Here is a 15311-nt window from a genome sequence, read left to right on the forward strand (position 1 = left end):
TTTGTGTACGGGACATAGTATGCTGAGGTTCCAATCATCGGATAAGCGTTCATCTAGCTAGATTGCGCAGACGAGCTGAAGCATACGCCTTATCAGCCAGCAACCCATCGGCTCCTGCTGTCTTATTGTTTTTCAGCCGGGTTACTGCTACAAGAACCTTGTTCTAAATAGGTGGCACACATTCTATACCAACATCAGGGACTTTTTCTGCGGTATACTCTTGGCCACCATCATCGAATACCAGTATCTGGGAAAAGTGTTCTTTCCATATCCACAACACGCTATCTGTATCAGTTACCAGATTTCTTTCTTTGTTTCTGCAGGAGGATGAGACTGTACCATAGCCATCGGTTTGATGCTTAACTCTTTAATAGAATTTTCGGACTTCCTTCTGGCTCCTGAACATCTCCATTCGCCCACACTCATGTTTTTCCATTTCTTTCTTCTTGCAGAAAATACGTTTTTCCTCTCTCCTTTGGTCTCGATAACTAACATTCATCTGGCGTATTGCTTCTGACTGTAAGGTTGCCCTATATGCCGCATTCTTGGCTTCAGTAGCTTTTTAGCACATCTGGTCGTAGCATGTGTTCCTTGGGGGAGGTTTTTGATACCCAAATACGGATGTTGCGGCTCTTTTCATGGAGGGGGCAATGATTTACCATTACGCTGCTATAATATCCGGGCAGGGAGTGCTTTCTTCCAGCAATTGGGTCAGCGTGTGGAGTAAGCTGTTCCCACCTGTTGTCTTTGCAGCTTTGAAATGTCCAGCTTCCGTGCTTTGTCAGATCGTACTATACTCGACACATTAAGACGAGCGAACCTTTGCTGCAACAAGGTAATGATCCGAATCGATGTTTGCCCCTAGGATCGACCGTACATATAACATGCTGGTTGAATGATTAGATGACAGCCATGTGGATCCTTCGATGTTGAAATTTGGTGCTGCTAACTACCATGTTCTTTGCCGCGGCGAAGGCCATTAGCCTCAATCATTTATCGGAAGTTTTTTCGTGTAGACTAAATTTTTCAACAGAAAGATTTTAATGTCATGGGCGGGACAGCGGTCATATTCTCTTTCAAGTCTGGTCTTTTCGTCCTTGTTTTCCGTCGAGACATGAGCATAAATAAGGCTGATGTTGAAGAACTTGGCCTTTATCTGTATAGTGGCTAGCCTCTCATCCACCGGAGTAAACCTGGGGGCAAGGTGTTTCAGTCTCCGACTAACCACAAATCCACAACCAAATTCATGCCTATTTTCATTAAGGCTATAATATAGGGCATCACCTCTCGGCAGTAATGTCTGCCCTGTACTTCTCCAATACTTCGCCAGTGCGTATACTGCGTCCTTTCTATAAACAATGCGGTCATTCCAGGTGCAGATACGCAAATCGTCCTGTTCGTCATTGTCTTCCGTCGAGGCATGGACGCTAATAAGGCTGATGTTGAAGAACTTGGCCTTTATCCGGATAGTGGCTAGCCTCTCATCCACAGGAGTAAACCTGGGAACAAGGTGTTTCAGCCTCCGACTAACCACAAATCCACAGCCAAATTCATGCCTAGTTTCTTGGGGGCTATAATATAGGGCATCACTTCTCGGCAGTAATGTCTGCCCTGTATTTCTCCACTACATTCGCCAGTGCGTATACTGCGTCCTCTCTATAAACAGTGCGGACATTTCAAGTGCATATGTGCAAATCGTCCTGTTCGTCCTTGTCTTCCGTCGGAGCATCGGCGCAAATAAGGCTGATGTTGAAGAACTTGGCCTTTATCCGAATAGTAGCTAGCCTCTCATCCACCGGTGTAAACCTGGGGACAAGGTGTTTTAGTCTCCGACTAACCACAAATCCAAATTCATGCCTAGTTTCTTGGAGGCCATAATATAGGGCGTCATTCCTCGGTGTAGTTGTGGAGCCCATCCCGATCCACTTCTAGCATGGCGGTAATATCTGCCCTGTAGTTTTTTCAATACATTTGTCAGAACATATACTGCACTCTTTCTACAAACAGTGCGGGCATTCCACGTGCAGATACGTGAATCATGGTCCTTAAAACGTTTGCGGAAGTCGTCAACGTAGGGATGGCGTGGGGGGGGGGGGGATTCTTTTTAATCTTCTTATTTTTTCAAAGTAATCTCTTCAAGTTTCCAGTGTATTGAGCTACTAACCCGACAACCCAACCCATTTTTTTATCGTGCTATAGATGAACTCCTATCACATTTTAGCTCACTACCTTTAACGATTGTTAAAGCTAGCTAGCTAGGTGACACCGCGGGGAGAGTTTGTTTCCACATTTAAGATGAGAGAAGACCAGGATAAGCCTGAATTTTTCCAAATTAAAACAAATTAGATCCGTGCTTGGTTTCCAACCTCCCCAAGTCACCCATTCAGAAACTGTGTTGATATTTAGCACAGATCCGTTTTCGATCATTCGCAGGCTATGATCAAGTTAGGCCAAGTCGAACTTAAAGAGTTTTCGTTTGTTTCTCTTTTTCTTTCGAGACGAGCCCAATGTTCGAAGATTTTTTCTTTACAAATGGAAAAGGAAAGCCAGAGATAGCTACAGACACACACCTACCACTATGGGACGCGTTTCATTTGATTGTGTTTGAAAGTTACAAAAACTATTGGATTGCCCAAAAAGTAATTGCGGATTTTTGTGACTTTGTAATTGCATTCTTTCTTCTGTCAGTTATCAGCTGTTACTTTTAGCTTGCTTTAGAAAAAAAGTGTAAAAAAAGTATATTTGATTAAAGTTCATTCTAAGTTTTATTAAAAATGCATTAACTTTCTTTTAAAAAATCCGCAATTACTTTTTGGGCAACCCAATATAAATTAATATTATTAAGGATTACTGAAGCTATGATTTGATGTTGTTGGGAGGTGATTATCAAGTTCAGAATACCAAGCTCAGAAGGTGATTACCATTTTTTTTTTCATATGCAAATATTCCAGAAGTATGGCTTTGTGGTAAACAAATTAATAATCATTTCATTGAGTTCACCTGAGATTATACAGATTTGTATAAGCAATTAATGACATCAATCTCTTTTACACATTTTTGTTAGTATGGTCTATATCAAGTACCTATTGGTATGGTAAGTAGTTTTGTGGCTTACCTCATTCAGGAGATGCAACAAATATTTAAAAATTTATTTAAGTTGGTATGTTCCAGCAACATCTTGCTTTACAAATTTGCTTTAAGTATTCCTAATCAATGTTGCCGTTGTGGAAGGTTCCTACCAAAATTAGTAGCTTCTTAATCCCTTGGTAGCTTGGTTGGCTGACCTCAATTTTTGCTAGGTTTTACCAACATAAATACCATGTTAAATACCGAAAAAGTCGCGGGGGATGACACAAAATAGTTCACTTCGTCGTCGTTTCTGTGTAAGGGTGCAGATGTGTAAGACTGCAGAATTTAGCCAAGGATAGCGCGGGGCTAAGGGTGTTACAAAGGCTCTCATAGCTTCTAATTTCAAGAAAACTGCCATAACTGCTGGTACGAGTGTTAATGGATATCTTCCAAACTTTGTAAATTCTGGATATAAAATGCGGCTGTTGTGAGTTCAATGCCTTCAGTCGGAAAACAGGGCTTTATGGGAGCTGCATACAAATATGGTAAAATGTAATCTATACTCAAAAGTTGAACGGTACATGCATCTCGCTGTAACGGCGAAAATGGGAAGTAAAAACATATTTCCGGGCTCAAACACTTAAATCGGTAGATTGCTTTATCCAAAGTCGACACGGTTGTTCATTGAAAACGGGGCAAAATACGTCTTTATGAACTAGGCCATCTTTGAATTTAAGGCTGAAGAGTGATTTCAACCAACAAACAGATGGACATGTCTGAATCCCATATAAATAACGACGATCTAGCCTGTGTAGGCCTTGAAAATTAATTGTTTAATATGCTCCAAATGGAATGCTAAATGGCCAACTCTTCGGTGGTGCATATAAAATCATATACCCCAGTTTTGGAAATTTTTGTAGAAACATTTGGTAGGTTTTGGTCGGGTTTGGTAGGATTTTTCTTAAATATTGGTAGGAAATAATTGTCTTCAGTGGCAACACTGTTCCTAATCACAATATTATTACGATTGTTGCTGGAGTCTTAAGCTCTATTCACGATTTGTAGGTTTCGAAAATAACTGGATAAAAAATAATTGACTGGGGTGTCGTCAGGTTGCTCGTTGCTTCCATTCACTGGCGTATTTGATTATGTCACCTTGTGGCCGTCATAGTGCATGTCTGATACATCTTAATTTCCAACACGGTCTTTGCTATAAGACATAGTTCATGGGGTGGTATAAGTAACATGATAGACAAATCTATTAAAATTACTTATACTACCCCATGTACCATCGAAGACTATGCATCCGCAGCATTCGTAACTGTGCCTATCTATTAATACATATGAGACCGCTTAGTGGCATTTTTCATGCTGTTGAAATGAAATTGCAGATACATAACTCTTATAATCTCCTCCCATATCGCTGCCAAATATAGGTCCACTTATTGATAGTCTGCACAGAAAATGTATTTTACACAAGACTTTAATAAAATTAATAAAATAAAAAAAAATAATTTAAAAAAAATATATATTTAAGTATTGGCCCCTCTTATGTCGGTGCCACCTATAGTTCAAATGGGTCCACTTGTGATATAGGCACATATATATCTCGAAATCGCAGTATTTGTCATTCCATCTCATTGAAACAGACAGATGGTTGGTTTTTTTGTCATCATCTCCTCCAGTTTTTTTCCATCCCAACTCATTGAAACAGACAAATGGTTGGTTTTTTTGTAATCATCTCCTCAAGCTGGTATGGTAACCATTGGTCCACTTTTCCTTATACTTTCCATATATGCCGATACTCCGATTTATCTTCCTGAGCCTAATATTAAGGGCCTTGAGCCCATAGAGGGGCTTATTTTTAACCTATTTAGCTGAGATTAGGGGCCCATAAAGACCCCCTAGAAGTCTTATTTTTAATCTTTTTAGCTGACATTTGGTTGAGAGAATTGTAATACCCATAGGAAATATGGTCCATAGAAAATATGGTCCATAGCAAATATTGGTCCATAGCAAATATGGTCCATAGCAAATGTGGTCCATAGGAAATGCAAATTTTGCCCATGAACATTCCACTAAGGAACAGGAGCAAACTTCTCAGACATCAATGAGTACAGTCCAATTCAAGTTTTAAGCTCAATGATCAGCGGTCTCCTTTTTATAGCCGAATCCGAACGGCGTGCCGCAGTGCGACACCTCACAAATGTTGCCAGCTTTAGGAGGGGAAAAACCACCGTTGAAATTTTTTTTCTGATGGTCTCGCCAGGATTCGAACCCAAGCGTTCAGCGTCATAGGCGGACATGGTAACCTTTGCGCTACGGTGGCCTCATGTGGTCCATAGTAATTTTCTTAAAATTTAAATCTGTGGCATGTATAAGGAGGCCAACATAGCGTAAAGGTTAGCATGTACGCCTATGACACTGAACGCCTGGGTTCGAATACTGCCGAGAACATCAGAAAAAATGTTCAGCGGTGGTTATCCCTTCCTAATGCTGGCGGCATTTGTGAGCTACCAAATGGTAATTTGGTATGGCAGACATCTATAACATTCTCCACAAAGAGGTGTCACACTGTGGCACACTGTTCAGACTTGATCAGCACTCATTGTTATGTGAGAAGTTTGTCGCAGTACCTTAATGGTATGTTCATGGGCAAATTTGCATTTGCATTATTTTGAACACAAAAATTCATAAACTGACACAAAGATGAGCATGTCTTATTAACTCACCCTGTGTCAATGAGTGATAGGTGTAATGGATATTATGCCATTCCATGGACCCAAAACTTTGTGCTTTCTCAGATTATGAACCCATTCGGATCTTTGGCATGGATCTTGGAAATCTTTGGCATAAGCAACATAAAAAATGTCAACCATAATGTATAAGAAGCCCTACAGACAGTTTGATTGGTTTATAAGAGAGCTACTTGATAAATCAGTATATGGACTTTAACCCCTCATTATATCACTCGGGAGCTGAGTTGCCAGTGCGGAAATCGTGGGTACGATTCCCACCAAAAGCTTTATAAATATCGCTAAAGTGATACCACAAAGAACAGCAAGTGAGCCTGAAACAGACAGCCACTGTAACTTAACCAAAGCTATTCCCTCGCAAAACCTGGCAACCTTTGTTGTAGGTGTAGGTGTTGATTTGTCCTTCTCGGGTATTTTCCAGGATTTGGCACAGTGTGAATATCTGGTCTAGGGTGGATTTTCCAGCCCTAATGCCGCGTTGATAAGGCCCAATTATCTGCTTGACTCTAAGTTTTAGTCTTTCACACAATACGCTAGAGAGTATCTTGTATGCAATGGGGAGGAAACTTATTCCTCTGTAGTTGACACATTCCGAATTAACCAAAATCTGACCAGATCGGTCAATATTTGGATATGAAATCGATATGGTATATAGTTAAAACTAAAAACTAAAAAGGATATTAAAAGTGAATCATCATGGTCATGGGTATCCAAAGTTCAGCACGGTCTAACTTACTTACAGTGGCACAGAAAAGTCTACATATCCTCTAAAAAAAAACCAGGTTTTACTAATCGGATTTTTTGAGCGAAACATATTTTCTGCCGAATATATATTAGGATAAAATTTTTTCCTAACTACACTACACAGGATGGGGGGTATACCAATCTCGTCATTCTGTTTGTAACACCTCGAAATATGAGTCTGAGATCCCATATAGTGTATATGTTATTGATCGTCATTTAATTTTAAGTCGATCTAGCCATGTCCGTCCGTTCGTCTGTCCGTCCGTCCGTCTGTCTGTCGAAAGCACACTAACTTTCGAAGGAGTAAAGCTAGCCGCTTGAAATTTTCCGCAAATACTCTTTATTAGTGTAGGTCGGTAAATGGGCCAAATCGGTCCATGTTTTGATATAGCTGCCATATGAACCGATCTGGGATCATGACTTCTTGAGCCACTAGAAGAAGGAATCTTACTGGATTTGGCTGAAATTTTGCATAAGATGTTTTGTTATAGTTTCTAAGAACTGTGCCAATTATGGTTCAAATCGGTTCAATCCGACATAGCTGTCATATAAACCGATCTGAGTTCTTGACCTCTTGAGCCTCTAGAGGGCGCAATTCTTATTCGATTTGGCTGAAATTTTGCACAAGATGTTTTGTAATAGTTTTTGGGCAACCCAATACATTATGATTCAAATCGGTTCATAACATGACATTGCTGTCATATAAACCGATCTGGGTTCTTAACTTCTTGAGCCACTAGAGGGCGCAATTCATATCCGATTTAGCTGAAATTTTTGCGTTGTTTTGGCATCACTTCCAATAACTGCACTAAGTATGGCGTAAATCGGTATAGAACCTGATATAGCTGCCACATAAACCGATCTTGGATCTTGAGTTCTTGAGCCGCTAGAGGGAGCAATTCCTATCCGATTTGGCTGAAATTTTGCATGAGATGTTTTGTTATGACTTCCAACAACTGTGTCGAATATGGTCCAAATCGGTCCATAACCTGATATAGCTGCCATATAAACCGATCTGGGATCTTGACTTCTTGAGGCTCTAGAGGGCGCAATTCTCATCCGATTTGGCTGAAATTTTGCACGTGGTGATTTGGTATCACTTCCAACAACTGTGCTAAGCATGATTCAAATCGGTTCATAATCTGGTATAGCTGTCATATAAACCGTCCTGGGATCTTGACTTCTTGAGCCTCTAGAGGGTGCAATTCTCATCCGATTTGGCAGAAATTTTGTACAACGGCTTCTCTCAATATACGTGTCTAATATGGTCTGAATCGATCAATAGCTTGATACAGCTCCCGAATGAACAGAATATTACGCAATGACTTCTATGGTTGCCCAAAAAGTAATTGCGGATTTTTCATATAGTCGGCGTTGACAAATTTTTTCACAGCTTGTGACTCTGTAATTGCATTCTTTCTTCTGTCAGTTATCAGCTGTTACTTTTAGCTTGCTTTAGAAAAAAAGTATATTTGATTAAAGTTCATTCTAAGTTTTACTAAAAATGCATTTACTTTCTTTTAAAAAATCCGCAATTACTTTTTGGGCAACCCAATACATTGTTCAGCATTAATTTATGGTCCGAATCGGACTTTTACTTGATATAACTGCAATAGCATAGCAGTTCTTATTCAAAATTCTTTGTTTGCCTAAAAAGAGATACCGCGCATAGAACTTGACAAATGCGATCCATGGTGGAGGGTATATAAGATTTGGCCGAACTTACTTAGTTTTTATTTTTTTTGGTTTAAATATTGATAGTAAGGTAGACGTTTTTTTTTTGTTTCTTGATTTCTTTTTTAGTATTTAGATCGCACAATAAGCCGATTACTGGCTTAGGTGAATGTCGATAGTGACATGGGGCACCCTTTTTTCAACCATTTTCCAACCTAACCCAACCTAAACTCTTTTTTAGATTATTTGCTATATGTATACCCATACAAGTAAATACAAAACTCTTAGGAATTTTTAGGCGATGTCAAAATCTTTATACTTGTCTTATATAAAATAAAGTAATTTACTCACCACTCATACCCTATGTTGTTATGATAACAATACAAACCTATATATGTGTAAAATTTATGAAAACATTTTTTTTTTCTAAAATATGAAACAAAAACTAACTATTTCATGATAGCTCTATATGAATGTATATCTTTGTATATTAACTATATTAAATAAAAAAAAAAAAAACAAAATTACAATATATATATATATTAACTATTATAACGAAAACCAAAAAAAAAAAAATATATTTTCAAAAAAAAATTAAAAAATAATTTAAAATCAAATTTTTAAAGAAACCAAAAGTTTTGTGTTCGTAATGCAACATAAAGGGAATATATATTTCTTTTAAAAATAATTTAGAAATTAATTTCTTTATAGAAAAAATAATTTAAAAATATAAATTACACAAAGGCAGATAAAAAAAACGAAAATAAGCAACTATGGCATATAACAAATAGTATATATGTATGTGTTATATATATTAAAAACAAAAATACAAACCTATTTACATTAAAAAATTTATATATAAATAAGTGGTATTTGAATAAAACGGAAACGAAATTTACAAAAAAAAAAAATATGCAAAACTAATATTAAATTATAAAAAAATATTATTTTAAACAATTATATAAAAAAAATCATAATAAACCTAAAAAATGGATAATATTGGAGAAAAAAATTATTTATAATAGTAAAAAAAAATAAATTGATAAAAATAATAAAATGTTATTTGCATTGTTTGTTAAGTATTGAGAAATGTAATAAAAAAACTTGAAACCTTAAAAATCAGTAAACCACACACTACACTACATCCAACCCCACCCCACCATAAGAAAAACACACACATTTGTTAAGAAAAAGAAAAGGATAAGCCTCTTCCACATATATTATACATACAAATCCACAAAATTTTACTTCCATAAAAAAATGCCATACCCTGCATTTATTGAGAGGCCATAAGGAAAAAATTAAAAATAAAAATAAATCCCATTCACACTCACCAACACAACTAAGCAATTGGAACACTGAAAATCCGAGAACAAAAATTAAACAAAACGAAAAAATTTCCACAATTTTCAAATGAATCACCCAGAACATAAACACCTTTCAAGAAGAAAAAATAAGGACAAAAAAACTAAATCCATGTTATTGCATTTTATATATAAAGAGAGAATATTTCCTTTAAAATTATTTGTCATTGCGGAAAGTATGTAACAAAGGATAACTTAAACCTCCTCCTCCCCCCCAAAAACACAAAATGCAAAATCTTCAATTACATTCATGCAAAAGTAAAAAAAAAATAATTAAAAAAAAAACAACAAAAAGAAAACAGATATAAGAGTATATATAAATATAATAAAAAATGTTAGTTGAAATCATTAAATAAACTAAATGAAGTATGAGAATATATATAAAAAACAAATTATATTAAATTTATAAATAAACTTAACTAAAAATAATAATAATAATAATAATAATACTAACAACAAATGAAGGGAAATAATATGTAAAACAATTAATAAAAACAACAACCAAATTATTAAACTAATAAAGAAAACATTAAAGGAATATAAAAAACAAGATAATATTGGTGTTTTTTATTTGGAATAAAAGCAAGGAAGTAAGTTACAGAATACCTTTTGGCATAACCTAGGTTAGGTTGAAAAGAGGACGCAGTTGTTAATCCGTCCCATGCCACTATGGACATACACTTAAGCTAGTAATCGGCTTGTTACGCGCTCTAAAAACTATTTTCAATACCACTCCCCTGAGTTGATCCATGTCTGATAGTGTGTCTCCACCTAAGTACCGGTATCTGTTGGACGCGAAAGCCGGGCAATGACGAAGAAAATGCTCCAACGTCTTCTTATCTTCCCCGCATGCCCTACCCATGCTATCACTTGCTGCACCGATTGAAAAATTTAAATTTCACTTGGAAAACTTAAAATGGCTGTATCTCCTATACTATGCGTCGTAGAGGGAAATGGACCTTAAATCGTGACTCCATCAAACATCCATGAAAAATCGAAATTTCACTTGGAAAACTTAAAATGGTTGTATCCCCTAAACTATGCGCCGTAGAGGAAAATGGGCCTTAATTCGAAAATTTAAAATGGCTGTATCTCCTAAACTATTCGTCCTAGAGGGAAATCGTGACTTTATCAATTCATCAATTCGAAATTTCACTTGGAAAACTTAAAATAACTGTATCTCCCAAACTATGCGTCGTAGAGGAAAAGGGGCCTTAAATCGTAACTTCATCACAAATCCATGAAAAATCGAAATTTCACTTGGAAAACTTAAAATGGCTGTATCTCTTAAACTATGCGACGTAGAGGGAAATGGGCCTTAAATCGGGACTCCATCAAAAATCCATGAATAATCGAAATTTCACTTGAAAAACTTAAAATGGCTGTATCTCCCAAACTATGCGTCGTAGAGGGAAATGGGCCTTAATCTGTGACTCCATCAAAAAACCATGAAAAATCGAAATTTCACTTGGAAAACTTAAAATGGCTGCATCTCCTAAACTATGCGTCGTAGAGGGAAATGGACCTTAATTCGTGACTCCATCAAAAATCCATGAATAATCGAAATTTCACTTGAAAAACTTAAAATGGCTGTATCTCCCAAACTATGCGTCGTAGAGGAAAATGGGCCTTAATTCGTGACTCCATCAAAAATCCATGAAAAATCGAAATTTCACTTGGAAAACTTAAAATGGCTGTACCTCTTAAACTATGCGTTGTGAAGGGAAATGGACCTTAATTCGTGACTCCATCAAAAATCCATGAAAAATCGAAATTTCACTTGGAAAACTTAAAATGGTTGTATATCCTAAACTATCCGTTAACTTAGTGAGCTCGTAGCCATATGTGTCGCGTTCTCACAATCTGGATGCCCCCATAGGATTTTCGCCGTCCTACCCACAAAGTTGCATGCGCATTCGTCGCCCACCCCTTAACTCGGACTGCGTCGACCCGAAAGGCTTCGGGTTAACCAAGTTTATTGACGGCAGTCCTCTGGCCTTCACCCCCAAATCGTCTGCCTTTTCATTTCCCCGTACTCCGTTATGGTCCGGCACCCAAACGATGCGGATTTTGCCATCCTCAGAGAAGGCGTTAATCTTCTTCTTACACTGGAAGACTATTCGTGACCTTACCACCCTGGTTGTTATTGCCCTTATGGCAATTTTACTGTCGACATCCTCGCGTCAGCAACACACCACCTCACGCATTCCGTGATCGCTCGGATCTCCGCCTGCAGGACCGTATTATGGTCAGAGTGGGCCCAGGCCCATGAATCCAACGGCGTTTTGGCCTTGAAAACGACTTTGAATTTTTACGACCAAAAAAAAATTGGTTTTTGGAATATTTTTCATAGCAACCTTTACAGTATTCAATTATGCAATGTTGAAGCAAAACTAGTACAGTTTTCAAAGAAATGGAAAAGAGTATTGCTTCTTCCAGCACCGCCACGGAAAGAGATTTTCTTCACGAATCCAATTGTGTGCTCAGAATTTTGAAGTTCGCAAAACTAAGGATGGTACAACAATTTGAAACTCACGTTGATTTTTTTAGCGTTTTTTGGATATTGATTATGCGATTTTGAGATTGTTTCTTAAAGAAAAAACATAGGAGTTGCACTAAACCGAATTTTTTGCCATAGTCGTCAATACTGTATACTCAACTCGAAAAATTTTTTCGCATCAAAAATTTAAAATTTTCATAAGGGGTTAGCCTTTGAAAAAAAATGCAAAAAAAATTAAATGTGAAATTTCAAGTAACTCTGTTTACTTTACGAATCGTCTTCGAATTTCGAACTGCGGAATGCTTAAAATTTTTGGAAATTCGAAAAAATGAAGGAGTTACAGCGTTGTTGGCCTTGAAAACGACTTTGAATTTTTACGCCCAAAATAAATTGGTTTTTGCTATGTTTTCCATAGCAACCTTAACAGTATCGCTTCATGTAGCACCTCTACGGAAAGGGATTTTCGTCACAAATCCAACGGTGCCTGAAAAACTGGGGAAGTTACAGCAGTTGCAAACTCACGTTGGCTTTTTTGAATTTTTGGATATCAATTATGCGATTTGGAAGCAATACTCTTAAAGTTTTCAAGGAAATAGAAGAGAGTATTGCTTCATCCAGCACCATTACGGAAAGAGATTTTCCGTTTTTGAAGTTCGTAAGTTCGTAAAACTAAGGATGTTACAGCAATTTCAAACTCACTTTGATTTTTTAGCTTTTTTCGGATATTGATTATGCGATTTTAAGCTTTTTTCTTGAAGGATAAACTTCGGAGTTGCACTAAACCGAATTTTTTGCCATAATCGTCAAAACTGTATACTCAACTCGAAACATTTTTTCGCATAAAAAATTGAAAATTTTCATAAGGGGTTAGCCTTGGCAAAAAAATGCAAAAAAAAAAAATAAAATGTGAAATTTTAAGTAATTCTGTTACTTTATGAATCGTCCTCGAATTTCGAACTGCGGAATGCTTAAAATTTTTCGAAATTCAAAAAAATTAAGGAGTTACAGCGTTTTTGGCCAGGAAAATGACTTTGAATTTTTACGCCCAAAAAAATTAGATTTTACAATGTTTTTCATTGCAACCTTTACAACATGCTTTATGCATTAAAAATGGTTAAGTTCGCAAAACTAAGGAAGTTACAGCAGTTTAAAACTCACGTTGGTTTCTTTGAATTTTTGGTTATCAATTATGCGATGTTGAAGCAATACTAGTACAGTTGCTTCATCCAGTATCGTGTCGGAAAGAGATTTTCTTCAGGAATCCAACGGTTGTGAAGTTCGCAAAATTAAGGACGTTACAGCAATTTCAAACTCACTTAGATTTTTTTTACGTTTTTCGGATATTGATTATACGATTTGGAGCTCGTTTCTTGAAGAAAACAAATAGGAGTTGCACTAAACCGAATTGTTAGCCATAATCTTCAATACTGTAAACACAACTCAAAGTTCGCAAAACTAAGGAAGTTACAACAAAAGCTAACTCACGTTGGTTTTTTTTTAATTTTTAAATAGCAATTATGCGATGTTTAAGCAATACTAGCAAAGTTTTTTAAATGGTCTAAGTGAGTATGTTTGGAAATTGACTGCCATTCTTACCTAACCTAACCCTACCAAATGGCCTAGTCTTATGAGAAATTTTGGGCGACCAAATTAAAGAGCGTCTGAAGATAATAAGGCTTGGTAAAAAAAAACATGCACAAAATTGTACCAGAATAGGGAGAAATTGTACATTTAGTACCGAAATTGGTACTACTTGGTACTTTTCTTGTAAATTTTTTGAACTTAAGTACACTTTGCCAACCAAAATTGAATGAGTAACAGAGTTTTGGGAAATTTTTACATTTAGGAATTGAAAAAAGTATCAAAAAGGTACAAAACGAGTTAACTTTACACAGAGCGAACGGGTAAAGCTACAACTAAATTTGGCTTTAAATGGATCTGTTATTAAATAATGAGGGTGGAAAGAAAAATTAAAAAAAAAATAGTACTGGAAACGGGAGAAAACGTACTTTGTAACGCAATTGCTACCATTTGGTAGTTTTTTTACGGACTGAGCTATAACTCTGAAATTTGACGTGTAGGCACAACTACTGCTATTGGGAGAGTAGAAGATTTTTTTAAAATCGTACATTTAAGTAATAAAACGTAAAAAAAGTGCTTTCCTTAAGAATTGAGCCAGAGCTCTGAAATTTATTATACAGAAACACCTTGGCGGTATATATTGGGTGACTAGAAGAATTTTTTTTGGAAATTGTACATTTAAGTACTAAAACGTACGAAATGATACTTTCTTTGCGGATTGAGAGTATATACCAAGCGACTAGGATATTTTTTAACCCTGCGACGGTTGATTCATCCTTTGCCCTTATACGAAGTACAAGGTCCAAAGGTACCCTGTTCTTTTTGTATGGAATTTTATATGAAAACGCATTTTTTAATTTTTTTTTTTTGATTTATTATTATTTACAAATTATACATGTATAATGAATGTTAGAACATTTTTTATGTATATATCATTATATATTTTTTACGTGTTTTATAATAAAAAAGCCTTGTTGTTGTGTCGATTGTCCCTCGTCCAACGTATTATCTGTGCAGGTGTAGCATCGATGCATAAGTGTTGTATGCTCTGCACAAACTGGATTGTGGCAATGAGAATGGCAATAGGCCCTACTTTTCCGTACTCTGAACAGCATAGGCGACGGTCTGTTCGTTCTGGACGCAAACTACGGTGCAACTCCTTCTCCCGGTCTTGCTAATATCTAAAAAGAATAAATTTATGTAGTTGTTCCGCTTTTGAACATTAGAATAGCTTTTTCTAACCTTTACATCAAATGCTTTCATTGCGTTCCGTATCCTTGGGTATGCGGTATTGAACATAGTGCTTTATAGTCTTCGTTGAAGGCCAACAATGTGCTGTTGACAGGACGCATATGATTTTTTTTGGGATTCCCGAGGCACACATGTCTTATTCAAGCCCTCTGATCCAACATATGCGGTTTTCTTCCTGATCAAAGAACACGCCAAATCCAAAGTTGTGAAAAAATTGTCGGCATATATTGTGCGGCCTGTATTCAAATATATCTTCGAAAGCTAAAGTACAACATTCTGCCCTTGATTTACCTCTCGTGCCTGGTCAGACAATTTCCTATAGTAAATCATTCCTTTGATAGGATAAAATGATTTGGAGTCGCGCAACCACCA

The sequence above is a fragment of the Stomoxys calcitrans genome, chromosome 2, assembly GCF_963082655.1.
Source record: "Stomoxys calcitrans chromosome 2, idStoCalc2.1, whole genome shotgun sequence".
In the NCBI taxonomy this organism is placed as follows: Eukaryota; Metazoa; Arthropoda; class Insecta; order Diptera; family Muscidae; genus Stomoxys; species Stomoxys calcitrans.